Source organism: Anguilla anguilla, chromosome 2 (assembly GCF_013347855.1).
Source record: "Anguilla anguilla isolate fAngAng1 chromosome 2, fAngAng1.pri, whole genome shotgun sequence".
Lineage (NCBI taxonomy): Eukaryota > Metazoa > Chordata > Actinopteri > Anguilliformes > Anguillidae > Anguilla > Anguilla anguilla.
The window spans coordinates 46,022,882-46,038,999 of NC_049202.1; the positions used below are offsets into that span (position 1 = coordinate 46,022,882).

General features: G+C 41.2%; 1 protein-coding gene across 5 annotated transcripts in view; it reads left to right on the plus strand.

Moving 5' to 3' along the window:
- The window catches only part of LOC118217269 (protein ELFN1-like), a 146,808-nt gene that overhangs the window by 39,134 nt on the left and 91,556 nt on the right, over positions 1-16,118 (plus strand). The window contains exon 1 of one of the 5 annotated variants that reach the window (XM_035399164.1): positions 3,342-3,549. The exons of the other annotated variants lie outside the window; for them this stretch is intronic. The gene's annotated coding sequence lies outside the window, so the exon portion shown is untranslated. Of the gene's footprint in view, positions 1-3,341; positions 3,550-16,118 lie in introns of those variants that run through there. 5 annotated transcript variants of the gene reach the window in all.

Below are 16,118 nucleotides of genomic sequence, written 5' to 3' on the forward strand. Positions count from 1 at the left end.
ATTTGCAATTACTCTATGTCATTAATGCCCTTGGATTTGTGCAGATTTTAACTGACGATTATAACTGAAGAATTTGCTTCATATGCCCAGTCTAGAAACAAGGAAATCTGTCTGAAAATGTCTGTTAGACAAGTAAAGGGTTCATTGAAACAACACGTATCTGTAAATGCCTGCAAATCGGTTGTGAAATACAGCACCAATAAGGCCGCAGAACCCCAGTGTTAAGACTTTAGTTGCTTCTTTATTAGTAAGTGATATGTAAGGTCTCAGTAGCAGTTACTTCTAATAGTAGACTGCAGGGGTTTTTGTAATTCTTTGTTTTGGGAGAAAGAAAGCTAGATACGTAGCTATATGCAATTTAGTTAGCACAACATCTTTATGTAGACAGTAAGTAAGTCAGATAATTCAATAAAGAGTAATAATAAATAGAGTAACGATGAATACTAACAATACATTTTATATACCGCCTGTCCAGTGCCCAAGGTCACTTAACGAAGTTATACGAGTAGAGAAAAAAAAGCTAATTGCTGCTGGGGTGGTATTTTCTCTCTGGCAAATGTTGAAAGAAGCTGGAATTCTAGCGTACCTGATTAAGAACTCTATTGCATATGACCACAGTGGTGGTGCTACAGTTCCAGCTCATTCAAACATCTGCCAAAGAGTAAATATCACCATGTCAGCGATTGTTATTATGTTTCCTTCCCAGCTTAACAGTAACTCCATCACGTTCTTTGATGCCTAATCAGATTTTTTATGGGCAAATGCTTACCTATGGTAGAGAGCAACCTACACCATTTACTTTTAATTAAAAATATGTAGTCTTAGCGCTGTTCAAATTCTCAGTGTGCCTGAGCCTACAGCGTTTCCAGCTGTGTCACATCTGTGCTGGACGTACCCAAGAGAGACCGCCCGCCGCGTGTGACTCAGTGACTTCACTGCCAGTCAGCGCGAGGGGCTTCTCCAGGAGGCCTGATGCACGGTGGCGACGGAGGATTGAGAATCCCTGGGCCCTCTCCCTCTCCGCCCATGAGACACACAGGTGGCTCAGACTGCAGTTAGTTCTGTTGTCACATCGGGTTTCCCCTGGTTCCGCGTCCGTGCCCCTTCTGTGTGTCTGATTTTGTGTGAGGTGAATGGGCTGCCCATTACACTCAGCTTCCTTGGGAGCCCGTCCTGTCTTGCTACATCACGCAGCACCACTGTAGGTTACGTCATCGGGTACAATTTTAACAGAAGAATAAACACAAGCAATCAGGCATGAGAGGCCATGGAATATCATGAATATTGGCACAGCTGGGTGATGTTGGGTATAAAGTGATTCAGTAGGTGACTTAAGACTGTCCATATTTGTCAGATCTGGCAACTGGCAGGATACTTCCAGTAATGTAGCATTGTTATATTTGAGAATATATTTGATATTTCTTTTAAAAAATTTAAATAATGTCTCCATGTGCCCTAAAAATATTTCTGTTGCCATGATATACCATGGATATATGCACAGTGAGAATTCTCATGAGCTAATCAGCAGGCATAAATGATCCATTTAGTACATTTTCATTTATTAGACTGCTCCAAGTTTCCAACTGGCAACCAGTAGGCTTTTTAACATTATCCTCAACGTCTTAACCGAACACACCTAAAGCTTTGGATCAGAGCAGGACATATACAGGTGGGCCCTGGGTAGCTTTGCATTAACATTTGAGTGAGTGTCTTATTCCCCATGCCACTCCTGGTGCCCGGGGAGATCAGAACATTGACTTCATCTTCCTTTAATAAAACATTTTTAGAAGCTTGGTCGCCTACTAACCAAAAGGACAATTTGATTATGTAATTATTTCATTATATGGTTTTTAATTAAAAGAAAACCTTGGCATAGTCTCAAATCTGCAGTAGAGTTAAATGACCATTTATGTGCAGACCATTCTGAGCAGGCCTTTTCTGTTGCTGTTCAAATGCCTTTGAAGTTATAAATCAATTACTAAGATTTCTTTGAGGCATTTTTATTTTTGCGCTTAATTTGATTCTTCGGTTTGATAATTGTATCATTTACGCTTTGATTTCAATCACTAAGGATATATTTAATTTTTAATAATGTTCAAAAAGCAGAGGGTAATAGAACTGGACAAAATTGAAAGCCAAAAGCTTTGTACAGTTGGAGATCAGATACCAGCAGCCAAATATGCTCACCTTTTTAAGCTTAAAATGATAACATGATCAGCAAGTAGATTTTTTTTACAGTCAGTTTTAACAGGAACAAATCACCACTGTGTTTAGAGAAATTCACTTCTCTGTTGGTTTCTTGAAAAAGTTATATGATTTATGATGAAGTATCTGTAGTATTCAATCTGGCCAAGACCCGGATTCATCTCGGTCACGCCTCCCGGTGGAGAGAGCACACGCACCTGGGTTAGCTAATCAGCCCAGATGCTTAATTGTTAGCTAATCAGCCCAAATGCTTAAAGGTGTGTTCCTCTCCACAGTTCGGGACCGAGACCAGGAGTACACACTGAGAGAGTGAGTTTTTGAGTTTTGTTTATTCCAGCACAAAAATAAGGAAAACCAGCCACTGAAGAGCTGGAGGGACTGGTCAGCTTAAAAGGCTCCAACACCCACTGTGGCCCTGCCCAGGATAAGCGGGTATAGATAATGGATGGATATATATATAATTACTTTCATGGTTTCATGGAACAGGCATTTTGATTACTGCTGCAGTAAACTTTAAGAATATATTTACATGTACAAATTTAAAGGGATTGGCTTACATTCTAAGTATGTGCAAGACTGAATAGCATTATTATTTTTTCTGATGGGCCCTTAAAACAACATTAGAGAGAGCAAATATGTTGCTTGCCATATGCATATTCTGCTTATCGCCCCAGTTTACAATCCCAGCATGCTTTACAAATGGACACTCAGCGGGCTTGCTCCGCTAATGGTAGCCCCCTCCTGTTTCCCACTTTCTGTCAGGATATCTTGGATTCGGCTGTAAAATATGTTCCTAATGTGTTATTTGTATCTTTCTCTGCTTGCCCTGGGGTAGTATTGCAGCAAAAAAACATGGACTTTTGAGAACGATACAGAAATAAAATGATGGGTGCACTGTTGTTGTTTTTTTTTTTTTACCAGCCATCTGTCCTATTTGCACCCAAGGCACTTTGAAACATGAGTGCATACAGCTTGCAACATCACTTTTATTTGAGAGCGGGACAATGGCTCTCGGTGAATGGCGAAGCTGTAAATGTCTTCCTCCCGCCATCAGCGGCGTAACAGGCTGCCTCATATCCACGCTTCCCACTGCGCGCGCCTGGTACCGCCAATCTCCGGCTGCAGCGGGAAACCACAACTTCCATCTGCGCCAGGGCGCGCGGAGCGTGCTTCGCCTGGCGTTGCTTTTCGTTTGTCGGCTTCGTTAGCAGAGGTCTGTCATTTCGAGAGCTCTCGGGTCCGTCCTGCTGCATCGGCACATGCTCAGTAAAGGCCCTGAATCTGGGGGACGTGCGGTCCAAACGGTGTGCCTCTCCTCTCCTGCACTCTCAGAAGTGCTCAGAAGTAAGCTTTATGTTTCTCTCTCTTCTTTGCTTGGGGGTTTATGACATTCTGTGAATATGACTGCCATATTTCAATTGCTTTCAGCGTCTTCCTTCTGAATTTCTTGAGGGGAGCCTGTCTTGAGGGGAAGTCTGTCTTAAGGGTGTAAATGAAAGCTATATGTTCAGATATGCAGCCGGTAGTTATCTTGGCACTGCCAGGTTTGGCCTGTTTCCTAATACATAAAATCACCTTGTTGTGCAAAACCTTGTTGGTCCTCTTACAAAAATGACTAAAAATAAAAGTAAAAAGTACTTTGGAAGTAAAAGGTCATAAAATATTTGCTTTGGCAGCCTTCTACCTTAGTGATATATTTTCATGTAACAAATACCGCGATTATGCAACTAAGTAAACTTGAAGAAAAAAATTGTAGGTTCTTTTCAACTTTCTTTTTTTTCTATTTGGGGCTAGTTAACTGCAAAAGGAGCCATGTTGAGGTTTAAAAAAGTAAGCTATTGAAGTAGCGTACCATATGGTGTGTTTCTCATAGTTCATACTGTCTCTACTGTCATTTAGTTGTTCAGGTCAGTAAAATGCCTTTTTCAGAGATTGAATCAGACGGAGATGCCTCTCACATTATGAAAGGGGATAGCGCGTTATTCGTTTCCTCAGACCGTTTGAAGTAGATTCAAACAGCATTAAACATCATTAAAAGGGTTGTCAGCATGACACCATTTCAGATTCTTTGTGATTAATCCTTCCAGTCGGAGAGACATTTGTCAATGTCTGTGAATGGCAGCACTCATTTATTTATGGAAAGACAGTGGCAGTGTTTATCATTGTCTCTTTTATCTTTTTTTGGTCACTCAAAATAGTGTGATTTATAATTATTGAGATAATTTTTAAAAGTTAATTTTGCGAATGTTCTACTCCAGTAATGTGGCAGCAGTGATGTAGCATGTATTATACTGTATACTGTAATGAATATGGCACCATGATGCACTGTTTATAAATTGTGGCTATTATGTACAACCTTATTTGAGCTGGTTTTGCAACTGTTAATACTAACTAGTAGGGTGACCTCCAAACTCTTCTTAATGAATTGATTCTGCTGATAGATAATCATTTTCCCCAACATTGTAATATTGCTGCAGCTGAGCGCATCTTTTGGCTGTTATGCTTATGGATCTCTTTCACAACATGAGTAGAAGTGTTTTCCAAATTCTCTTTTCGGGCCACCAAAGGGTGCTATTTGGTCCAGCAAGACTGAGTGAAAAGTGAGAAATGTTGTCACGATACCAAATTGGAAGGCACAGAAGTGGTCGATTGAATGGCAGTGGACGCCATCGTGTGTGCTGTAGTACCACCATGAGCCTTGCACTCAAACCTCTCCTCTGCTCTTGCCTGAAATACCTGTTGGCATCGATTAGAGGGAAGCAGAGAAGATGGCATCCCAGGCCATGGATCATTAGATTTTCTTGCCTTCCACGTTAAGATAAGCTCCCAGCAGGTTGTTTGAAACCTCCTTGAAAATATGTTACTGTGTTAGCGGACACGCAGCCACCCCAGGCTATGAGAGACTTAACCCCCTCATTGTACTGCAGGTCCTCTCCTCTCCTCCTTTTCCCTTCTTCCTCTGCCTTTTCTGTGCCCCTTTCTCGACTGCTCTCCTTCACTCATATTCTTCCAACTTCTTTTCCTCCAGAGAGCCCCTTAATCTCTGTTTTTCCCCGCCTTTCGCTTTCCTTTCCTTATCTCTCCTTTCTATTCTTATCCACATCATTTCTTCCACTCTCTGAAGAATCCCTACCTCTTTGTCCTCAAAAACTGGAGGTTAATGGTAGTGTTGAGGTAGTCTGACATCGTATTGAAGGCATACATGTATTAATACATATCCAAAATGTAGAGTTGCACCAGTCATAAACAGATGTAGAGTTGCAACAAAACAGGGTTTGCCTCATGAGAGACGTGTGTTTTGTTATCAGACTGTTTTCTTTACCATGAGGCAGTTTCAGCAGTTTCAAATGAAACATGCCTCGATGAGCAGAGGGGAAACAAGAATTTTAGGAAAAAGTTAATTGTAAGATTTACATTTTTTAAGATTGCCCTAGAAACAGCCATACGTTTGGTATTCGCGGCTACACCGTGGCACATCCAGGTACTTTCCTGAACTTTGACCTTGGATGCTGGTTATATTTCGTTTACATCTATCTGCAGTAACTAGCTAGACTGGGCGGCTCACAGAAAGTAAATAAAATAACAAAACATTGCAATATTTAGATGTACTACTGTAGTGAGACGCTCTATTTTAGGCTAGTTTCTGATATAAACATAGCACTGACAGACCTCCAAAAACTTTGCTGCTTGGCTAACTTGCACTAATGTTAGCGGAAGCCCCATGAAAATAGTTGGTGCTAGCACTACTTAATAAAACACTTAGCAAATCCCAACCTATTCGTGTAACTCAGAGTGCTGCACAGCTGTGGGATTGCAAAGACAATCAAGAAGTCCCCCTTCGTTGTTGCTCGTAAGTGGGCTAGTTTGCAATATTTCCTAGAGTGTGGGTACTGCTCAGAGAACTATATAAGAACTAAAAAGAAAATCAGGTAAAACGTTACAGAGAGCCATGTAGCCTAATACTAACTAACTAAATAGCTTATAATTTTTCCTGCTTTTGTTCATCTGGTGTGTACAACACAAATCCGCCACAAAAATCCCCCTGCAAAATAGGCTACCTTTTTCACTGTGGACATTTTGGATGTTATATATAACATATATATATACAATTTTAACATTTTCTACATACAGTATATAACATTATGTTATATACTGTATGTAGAAAATGTTAAAATTGTTCATTCTAATTTTCATTCCTAAATTACATTTATACCAGTTTTCCTTTCTAGAAGCCCATTTCAGTTCTTAAAGCTTGTTTTTATTAGTGAAAAGTTAGTAAAAAGTTAGAGTTAGAGTGAGTGTTGCACCTCCTTTGCTTTTCCCAAAAGATTTGGAAATGCATGGCCTACACAGATGTTTAATGTTTGCTTTTTTAAACACAGCTTTTCAAAATTCCAGTTATGAATGCTTGAAAGAACAAAGCTTTCAGTTTTTTTTATTTTTCTTTTTGTGAATAAATTTATTTAAGGTTTTGGTGGTGTTGAAATTCCAGTGTTGGGCTCACATAGGCAAATGGCTGGTGGAGAGCACTGAACAGAGTGGAGAGAGCCTCATGATATAATTTTGAAATGAGCCCCCATGGGCCATGGCAGTGTCTCTATCCATGGATAAGTTTGGAGCCATTAAAAATGTGCCTTAGTTTTTATTCTGTTCTGACTGTATTATTGTTGTAGTCCGAAAGACTGAAAGCAATATAACTCAATAACACAACCCATATCTTGCTAACAATGGCATCACAATCATCCCTGGGTGCTAGTGGAATAGCTAATTTCCACCTCTGCATGTCAATATTTTTAGCCTCCGCCCGGTTTGGATTTTGCGGTTTGTAATGATGGTATTTGTGGAAACATGGGTTGGGCAGCATAATGGAGGTGTGACAATAAAAACATTTACTGCTCTGCTGATTTAGTGTCAGATAATTTGTTTGCATTTTAATCCACCTGGATCACGTTTGAACTTAAACACAGGGGCTCTGTGCTATTTTGGCCGCATTACCAATGTGTACATATTCTCTACACTTCTCTGTCAAATTGTCTGAGATGTTCATCTGTCAAATAAATATATGTATATACAATGGGATGTACCTGTGGCATATATGTATGTACCTGTGGGATATAAAAGCACAGGGAATGAAGGTTGTTTGGAACATAAATGTTTCAAATGTGGCTTGCTCCAATCTAAAGAATTCTATTTCTTTTGGTGGAATTTCTAGTTATATTACTGTTGCCTTATTTTTACATTAGCTATATGTACATTGCTATTGCTATCTGTTTTGTAAGCATGATTCTCTTATTTTGTAGCCACAAATATTAAATTAACCAATAATCAAACCAGTAGTAATCAGAATCCAATGAGTTTTTTCTACATTCAATTTCCGATCATGCATCTCCTTTTCAGTGACTGATCTTATTCTGGTCTTTGTTTATAGAAAGCAGGGCAGAGTTTATTAGCACACACCCAGACTTGAGGTATCTAACAGGATTACACAGTGATGCACTCAAATATGCACAACAAGGGAAAACATGAATAAATAATCCCCAGATGTGCATAAACACATTAAACAGAGCAGAGGCAATGGGTTTTGAAATTCTTCAAATCAAAATCTGAAATTGCTGGTGCGGAACTCCTGCAAAGGTCAAGATTCATTGCCTCTAATCTGCTTTTTGCATTTATACGTAAGTATCTGGGTAATTATTTTTTTGTATTCTTTCGTTTGCATAAATTTGAACGTATCTACTGTGTAATCATCATTGGTGGGTGCTGCTATAATATGCTCTTTATAATATGATTTAATTATGAAGAATGATCATATTACTTTTTGCAATAGTGCTGAGACATACTGTACGTCTTTGTCTAATTTTAATGTTATTTCCATTTCACATAATGAAAATTGATCTTATTTTTGTTTAGTGTTTGCCTTTTTGCATCAGAGTTTGATATAAATAAGGTATAATTGTGTATGCCACCTACTTACCTGGGATGGATCATTTGGCTGTGGAGCATCACAAGTACTTCAATGAAATATAACTGGAGTGGCGAATGCATGGCATTGTTTCACTTAAATAGTCTGTTAAATTAAAAAAAAGTAGTACAGTCTAGGCTATGACAATGTTTTATTACTAAAAATTAGAATGAAAAAAGAACAAGGCTTCAAATAATGAATCAATCATTTTGGCTTATATCCAGGCATCCAGCTAAAATGAAAATACACGAACGAAACAATTAATCTGCCACACACCCTTCTTCTCTAGTTGGCACGCTATACCGACAACATCATTTGCCCCAGGAAGCTTTTTAAAGGTGCCATAAATGCACCTAAAGGCCCCTGTACATCTCCTGGACAAGTAAATCCGACATGAAGAAACCGACTGTTGCAATGTTCTTGATGCAATGGCAGTACGAGAAAGAAGATCTCCACCACACCCTCATGTAATTCTGCCCTCTTAAACATACGCCTTCTATAACTTTGCTGCAGGTTTACCACGGTCTTCAGTGTTTAAATAGGCTAAATTGAGCTGGGAATGCCTTCATTTTCCATCACCATGAGTTATCACTACAGTCTGACAATTGCTCAGGTGAAAATAAATAAATGATTAAGAAAGTAAGGCCCATGTAGTTTTTCTTTTTAAACAATTGGGTAACTTGTTATTTAAAATAGAACTGACCTGATAGGTAAGGGGATGGTGACTACCTGTGTATATGGCTTTCCTCCTACCAGTCCTTATATATGTTACAGAACAAAAAGCATGGCCACGGTGGGCGACCAATCAGATGCATTCTGAAACTGTAGTGTTCCTGCATTGAAACGTGAGAGCCAGTTCACTGGTATAAATGTGAGCTCCTGCTTCTCTTGCATGCTACTAGCATAAGAGTTTGGTTCTGTGCCAAAATACCATTTGTGCCAGTTGTGCTTTCTTCTGTGTTTGGCTCATTTTTCATCAGATACTACATATCTGCCTTGAAGCTGCCTGGAAGCACAGGGATGCGGTACTCATTAAAGTACCAGGGGTTCACTTGGTCTGTAAAAGGAGATTTAATTTGGGGTTCCTTTGATTTTAACTTTATTTTATTTACATATATTTTTTGGTTTAAAGTCATCAGGCATATGGATTAGCACAGTCACTTCAAGTAATGCAAAATAGGTGGTGCAGATCCAAGGGACCGCTATAGTCAGGGAGGAAAATGCAAGCGTAGCAGGCCGAGGTTAAAATACGCCCGATGGAGTGTAATTAAACAGATGTATCGCTGCTCTTTCCCTGGCCCAAGCATGTGCTCTCCCAGCTAATCCGCAGACTGCAGCGGGGGGGGGGAGGGGTGGGGCTGCCATTCTTCTCTGTCAGGCAGTGAGTCACTGGCACGAGCCGCTTTCAGGGAGCTTCATCAGCGAGTTTCAATTTGGCAGCGCAAAAATAAACTGTCCTCCTGAAACAATTCTGTTGTTGCGCTTATCAGGCCTAATCCCCTGGTAATCCCATTGAGTTCTCTATGGAGGCGACGGCCAACACCTATGAGAGAAGTCATTGCTCTGGAGACTGCTAAATTATTCACTCCCCGTCCTCATTGTTTTCAGTTAGAGAACTGTCCGACTGTGTCACTGTAAGCGTTCAAGGTGTTGGAAAGATGGGTCTTAGATACTGTAGGAGATGGGAAAGAAAAGATCCAGGCCAACATTAGTCATGAGAAAGCAAGCATTAATGAGTTCTGTAGTGGGTGGAGTTACCATGTGTTGTAAATTCACCAACTAGATTCAGCGTATCTGGTTGGATCACATGAATTTATCACTAATAACATGATGGTTCCATCACGTTTAAGGATGCTTAGGCCTCCCATCACTAATCACTGCCACTGTAACATTGACGCTAGACACTACCAACATTCTCTGCCAGAGAGAATTCATGTTATACCTTCTCTAGCTGACCTGCATGAGAAAGACAAAAATAGAAAGAAAATGGCCAGCAAGAAGCCCTCAGGATATTAGCTGACTAAGAATAACAGCTTTTTAATTTGCTTCATTTGAAGACAATCATCTTTCTCATTTGCATCATCTGTGCAGTGATCCAGACTCACTCTTTTATTACCTTTTCCTTCCCCTCCAGGAAAGTGCAATAATCTTTAGTAAATTAATTTCAGATAAAAATGTAAGCAAGCATATGCAAACATCAACCAATGCTACATGTGCATAAAAAATATGCACATACAGGCAGCATAATTTATATCTAAGGGGTGTTTGCATGGATAGTTCCAGATGAAGGCTGCACACATATGGCCCTCTTCATGTTTGTCCACTCCTAATCCTGGTAATCCGTTAGTTACGGTGCTTACAGTGTAAGCATTTTAGGTTTAGAGGTTTAAGGAAAAGAGGATCACAGGGGAATGTAACAGCATGAGGAGGGCTCCTCCAGGGGCCGGGCTGTGGCTTCATAAGATCATGGCCCGTGCGGCTGTCTTAAGGTTCTCCATCCCAGGCTTGGCTGATTCGTCTGTCTCCAAAGCAGTCATTGATCTCATCTGATCAAGCGCCCTGCGAGTTTCTGTTCGTCGCTCCGCCGTGGCTGTCACAGGAGAGGTGGGCGAACGCGCCCTGCCTGCATCGCCCGCGACGGGCGTTGGGTTCTGCCGCTATCTTTCCACCGCACGCTTCTGCTCGCGGTCACGTGTTCGCAAAGTCCCTTCCCCCGAGTGCGTCGTCGTCGCAGTTTTGTCTCTTTCATGTAATGATAACATTAGTTCCGTTTTGTGGGTCAAGTACTGCGAGATTATTCAAGCCAAGTGGGTTTACTCAAAATAATTCAGAACACTCAACCTTCAGTGGCCAAAAATGGGTAATTCTAGCTTAGAGAGCTGAGCTCTAACCTTGGTGAATTATTACATTAATAGTAGCATGGCTGCGTTTGTTTTTCTGGGTTACCCCTTAATCTAACACCTCCCAGGAGGAGAGGGGCTGCTTTTGTGGCATGTAGAGGGTAATGCATACATTTGTGTTTTTTTTTTAAGGGAGAAATTCAGACGAGAACCCAGGCCATATTGATCTGTTTAATGAAGGGATTAGCGCAAAATACAATGTTCACTGTTCATCGCATTTGACTTTGTGCTCAGCTGCTATAATAAGGTCCACATGCGCTGAAACCTACGTGTGAGCTCACATTGTGGAATCTGAAAATGTCATGTTGAAGGTCAGCCAGCGTATGCTCGTACACATGCACATCTTAAGGCTTACTGTAGCTGCAGCCTTCCTATAGCCTGCGTGTATGCTCGTTTCAGTCTCCAGTGTAATGTCTGAACTGCATCCAGGAGCGCTTGGCATCCTTACAGCAACCTTAGTCAGCACGGAGCAGTGCCATGCATTTCCAGACCCTGTATAAAGCCAAGCCCCTAGTCAGCATTAAACAGGTTTTTTAATTATTACTGTATCGGCAATTCGGGACAGAAGACACAATTTGATTGGCTAACGAGGTCCGCGTGTAACAGCCTCACCTCTGTGTCTGGGCGCAGTGACCCGGGGTGCCATCCTGACGAGACTGTGAACTCTGGCGCTAGCGCCGAGCGCAGCCAGCTGGGGCCCACGCAGGAGCGCACGTCCCCCGCGAGGCCCAATTGGTCTTTCCCGCGGGCTGGCAGAAGCCTGGCTCTATCGTATCAGTGTGAAGCAGCGTTCCCCCGGCCCCGTCTCTCCCTCTCCCGCGCGCTCTTTCAGCACATTAGAGTGATGGACACCGGGGCGCTCAGACGCTCCGGCAGGTAGCGGCGATCGCCGTGGTGATGTACGGGTCGGCTCTGCTGTCTCGCGTCGGGCCCCGTTAATGGAGTCCTGCGCGTGGCGTTCTAACACCACACAAAGAGTTCTGCCGCACAGTTGGCTGGAGTTACTTGTGCCTGTCACTCAGGCTCCAGGTCTTTTTCTAAAGCAGCAGTACGGTACAGCAGTGGTTCCCAAATTGTTCAGGCCTGATGTCCTCCTGTAAATAATTTCCATTGCTGTGGCACCCTACAATGACATAAGCAGTTTGCAACACGTTATACAAATGGTCTGGTCCAGAGTGGGACCAAGTGTACTCTGTTACAGTTGAATTAACACTGGAAATTTTTGCTGTGTAATAAACTGGTCACACTATGAATTGGTTGTAAATCTGTATGAAAGGCAGAAGTAGATGGACATGTTAAAATGTCTAATTTGTTTCATTCAACAAATAACATTTTTATAAGTTACGTTTAAGTAATCTAGTATCGTGGTATGCACGACAATCTCTTATGGCAGATCGGAGTTTATGCCTTGCTAGCTTCCAGCTCTTACACTTTGTCTCGCTTAATGAAAAAAATTTGTGCTCATACTTACTAATAATGCATCAAGCTGCTTGGCATAAATACAACGAGCTATATCACAGAATTATTCAATCAAAACAGGTCCAGCAGAAGGAGCAGGAGCAGGCAATCTTGATGTCAGTTTTTTTTTCTTCATTAATCTTTCTTTCTGTTGTAAAATGTATAAAACCACCAGATGTCCCTAATCTTACTTAAAAGTAATAATCAGTCGAGGTTTGATCAAATGAGGTACATGTCAGCCATGGTGGGAGATCAGTGTGCACAAACAGGTTGAGGTTGAACGCACGGAGGACCAAGTTGAGACAAGTTCTAATAATTGCAGTATGAGCTTACAAATGCTCCATCGTGAACTGAAATCAGTTGAGCTTACAAATGCTCCATCATGAATTGAAATCAGCTGAGCTTACAAATGCTCCATCATGAATTGAAATCAGCTGAGCTTACAAATGCTCCATCATGAACTGAAATCAGCTGAGCTTACAAATACTCCATCATGAACTGAAATCAGCTGAGCTTACAAATACTCCATCATGAACTGAAATCAGCTGAGCTTACAAGTGCTCCATCATGAATTGAGTAACACTTTACAATACAAATCCATTAACTAGCATGCTTTAATGCATAAACTAACCTGAACAAAGAATGAACTACTCTTTTAACAAGGTATTTGTTAACATGAACAAATAATGTATTTGTGTTTTATCAAATCATGTGCCATTCTCCTCCATACATTGAAGGATGACCCATTTGGTCATCACAATTAATGTTACATGCCCTGACAGGATACTTAAGGAAGTATTTCCTAACATGAACAAATTGTTCACTTAGGTAGCAATTTCATGAAAAACACATTATTTACTCCTAACTTACTTGCTCAGACTCTAGTTCCTATTTCACCCTTGCTAATGGCTTAGTTAACATTAATAAATATTAATAGATTAATTCATTCTTTGTTCAGGTTAGTTAATGCATTATTAATTGTGTTAGTTAATGGAACTTCACTATAAATTGTTACGTGAATTGAATCAGCTTTTTCATTTACAGTATAGTTTATTAGTTCTATCATAACTTAACAAAAAGATAAATCATACATTTTTAACATAGCTTAAGTTTCAAAGCAGCCCTGAAGGGATCTCGCTGCAGCACATTGGGGTGCAGCACCCACTTTGAAAAATGCTGATGTACAGTGTTTGGAGCTGGCTGGCTATCAAGCTTTTATTTCCTTGCGGTCATATTTACTCACAAAAATCACCTCAGTGTTGCATTCCATTGCTTTGTATTATTTATTTGTTTCTCTCTCCTCGCCAGCACTTTGAGTTTCTCCCTTTGTTAAGTGGCCTGCGTATCCTTATAAAGGAGGTGAACGCCCGTGCTGTTCTGGAGGAGCCTTGTGTTTGTGTTTTTTTGCCGGGCTCCTCGCAGAGGTGGAGTGACAGGGACACAGTGGGGAATGCGGCGGAGTTTGGCAAAGAGAGGCGAAGATAAGCCCGTCTGAAAGCCTTTGTGTGACAAACACTCGTTTCATTCGCGGCGCGGTGTCACCCTGAGACGCCGCCGCCGATGAAAGATGTCTTTTGTTCTTCTCCGGAGCCTCCCTCCGTTCTGGCTCCCTCGCATAGCGCCTATCTCGGGCCGCTCAAGACGAGCCCGATGCTTAATAAAGATAGATTGTCCACGCTCATTGGAATGGGGAGGGGGCTGAGGAACGGACTTTCACATTTGAGGAAGCGAACCGCCCAATGTTGAATCAACCATCTTTGAGCATGCGTGCCATTGTTGGTCTGTTCTTGGTAAAACAACATTGCAGCATTTCTACTGTTCGTGGGATGAACTGCAACAACAAACTGATGACTGACTGACAGTTTATTTCACTTTGCCATGTTGAGGACATCCAGTGAGGATATGATGAATTCCATACTGCAGCCAGCAGTGTTGCTTGCCAAGAATCCCAGGACATGGGCCAATTGTTTGCATCAGTAGACAGTTTGGGGGAAAAGGTATCCAATTCCAAAAGGCCAAAAGTACCTGGGCAGAACACACTTGACACAGTTGGTAAATCTTAGTCTCCCATTTCTAAGTGTTAGGATCATTTGAATGACACCAACCAAGCCATTTATATATCACCACCTCCTACAAACATCTCATGCTGGGATTGAATGCTTTAAGATTCATTGTTCTAATTAGTTTGGCGACAGCCACCCAGTGCCAGTACAGTCACAAATCACTGTCGAGTCTCCACCGAGTAAGTCGTTTTCAAGACAAACAATAAAATGCACGGCATATTTTTTATTCCAGTAAGGATGTATTTCTGCTAATAGATGTTTCTCATTTGTTCTCAGAGAGGTTTTTAGGCAGTGTCCATCCTAATTTTAACACATAACTGATTCAAATAACATTTATCGCTGTGTATTCATCAGAATATGTGCCGTTACCCTAGTGCTCCACTTCAACTGTGCAAAATATTGATAAATGTTATGCAACACTGTTCACTCCTACCGTGTATTCAAACATGCTGTTAAGAAAAAAGCAATTCCATTGCCAATATCAAAAACCAAAGCCTGTCATCGCAGCTAACCATCAAGAGGATAAGAGAGTCCTTCTTACATCTTGGTTCATCTAATATACAACGGTTTCTATATTTAAATTCAGAGGCCAAATAGCACGAGTGATGGTTCTGTCCTTTCAAGCAGACTAATAAAGATTGTACCCCAGGGATTTTTATTATTTCCTTAATCAAATTTTGCACATAGTCTCTGGTGCTGTGTTTGAGTGGTCCCGTAGCCTGTTCAGTTTTATACATCTTTGCATTTTTCTCTGGTTATTTTATCAGATCAGCATGTCATTGACGTACCCACTTGCACATTTTAAACATACACGTCTCCAGTGTGATAATTACATCTGGATGTCTGGAACTAGGCTTCAGCCTGCATTATTTCAGTTATTTTTCATCTGGGTGCCCTGCCCCCTTGCACATCATCGCTCAAACAAAGAGAAAAAAGCAGCGTGCATGCAGCTGCTGTCACTGTGCCGCGGCCCCTCAGAACGAGCGGAATGAATAAACAGAAATATTAATACTTCAAAACAGTTAAGCAGGGGAATTGTGCAAGCCCCAATTGTTTCCGTGAGGCAACAATGAATCGTCAGTCGTAAACTTCACAGGCCCTGTCTGAATCTGCATTAATGAGAACACATCCCCAATCACAAGAACAGGCTCATTGTGTCAGCAGAGACTAAAAGACAGCTCTTAGCACACAAAGTGCCAGATTTCTTCCTTCTCAAATGGGAGGCACTGGGTAGGTTGGGAATACTGGCATCCATTACTGGTTATGACCCCTCAAAGAATGTTCACAAAGTAAAGAAGGCCACTCAGCTCTATGCAGTGTAGCAATAGCACATCAGGCTGATTTTCGCATAGGTACAAAGAATGTGACAGCTCCGTTCAAGAAATGCTGCTATTTTGTTAAAAATGTTACCTACCGTGGGGCCCGAAAGAAAAATCCTTTTTGTGTTCTGACACTTTGCACTTCCATGCTGAATTAATCCAGTTAGTGTACGGCTTGTTGACAATAACCATTAAAGCTCAGCTGTTTTCC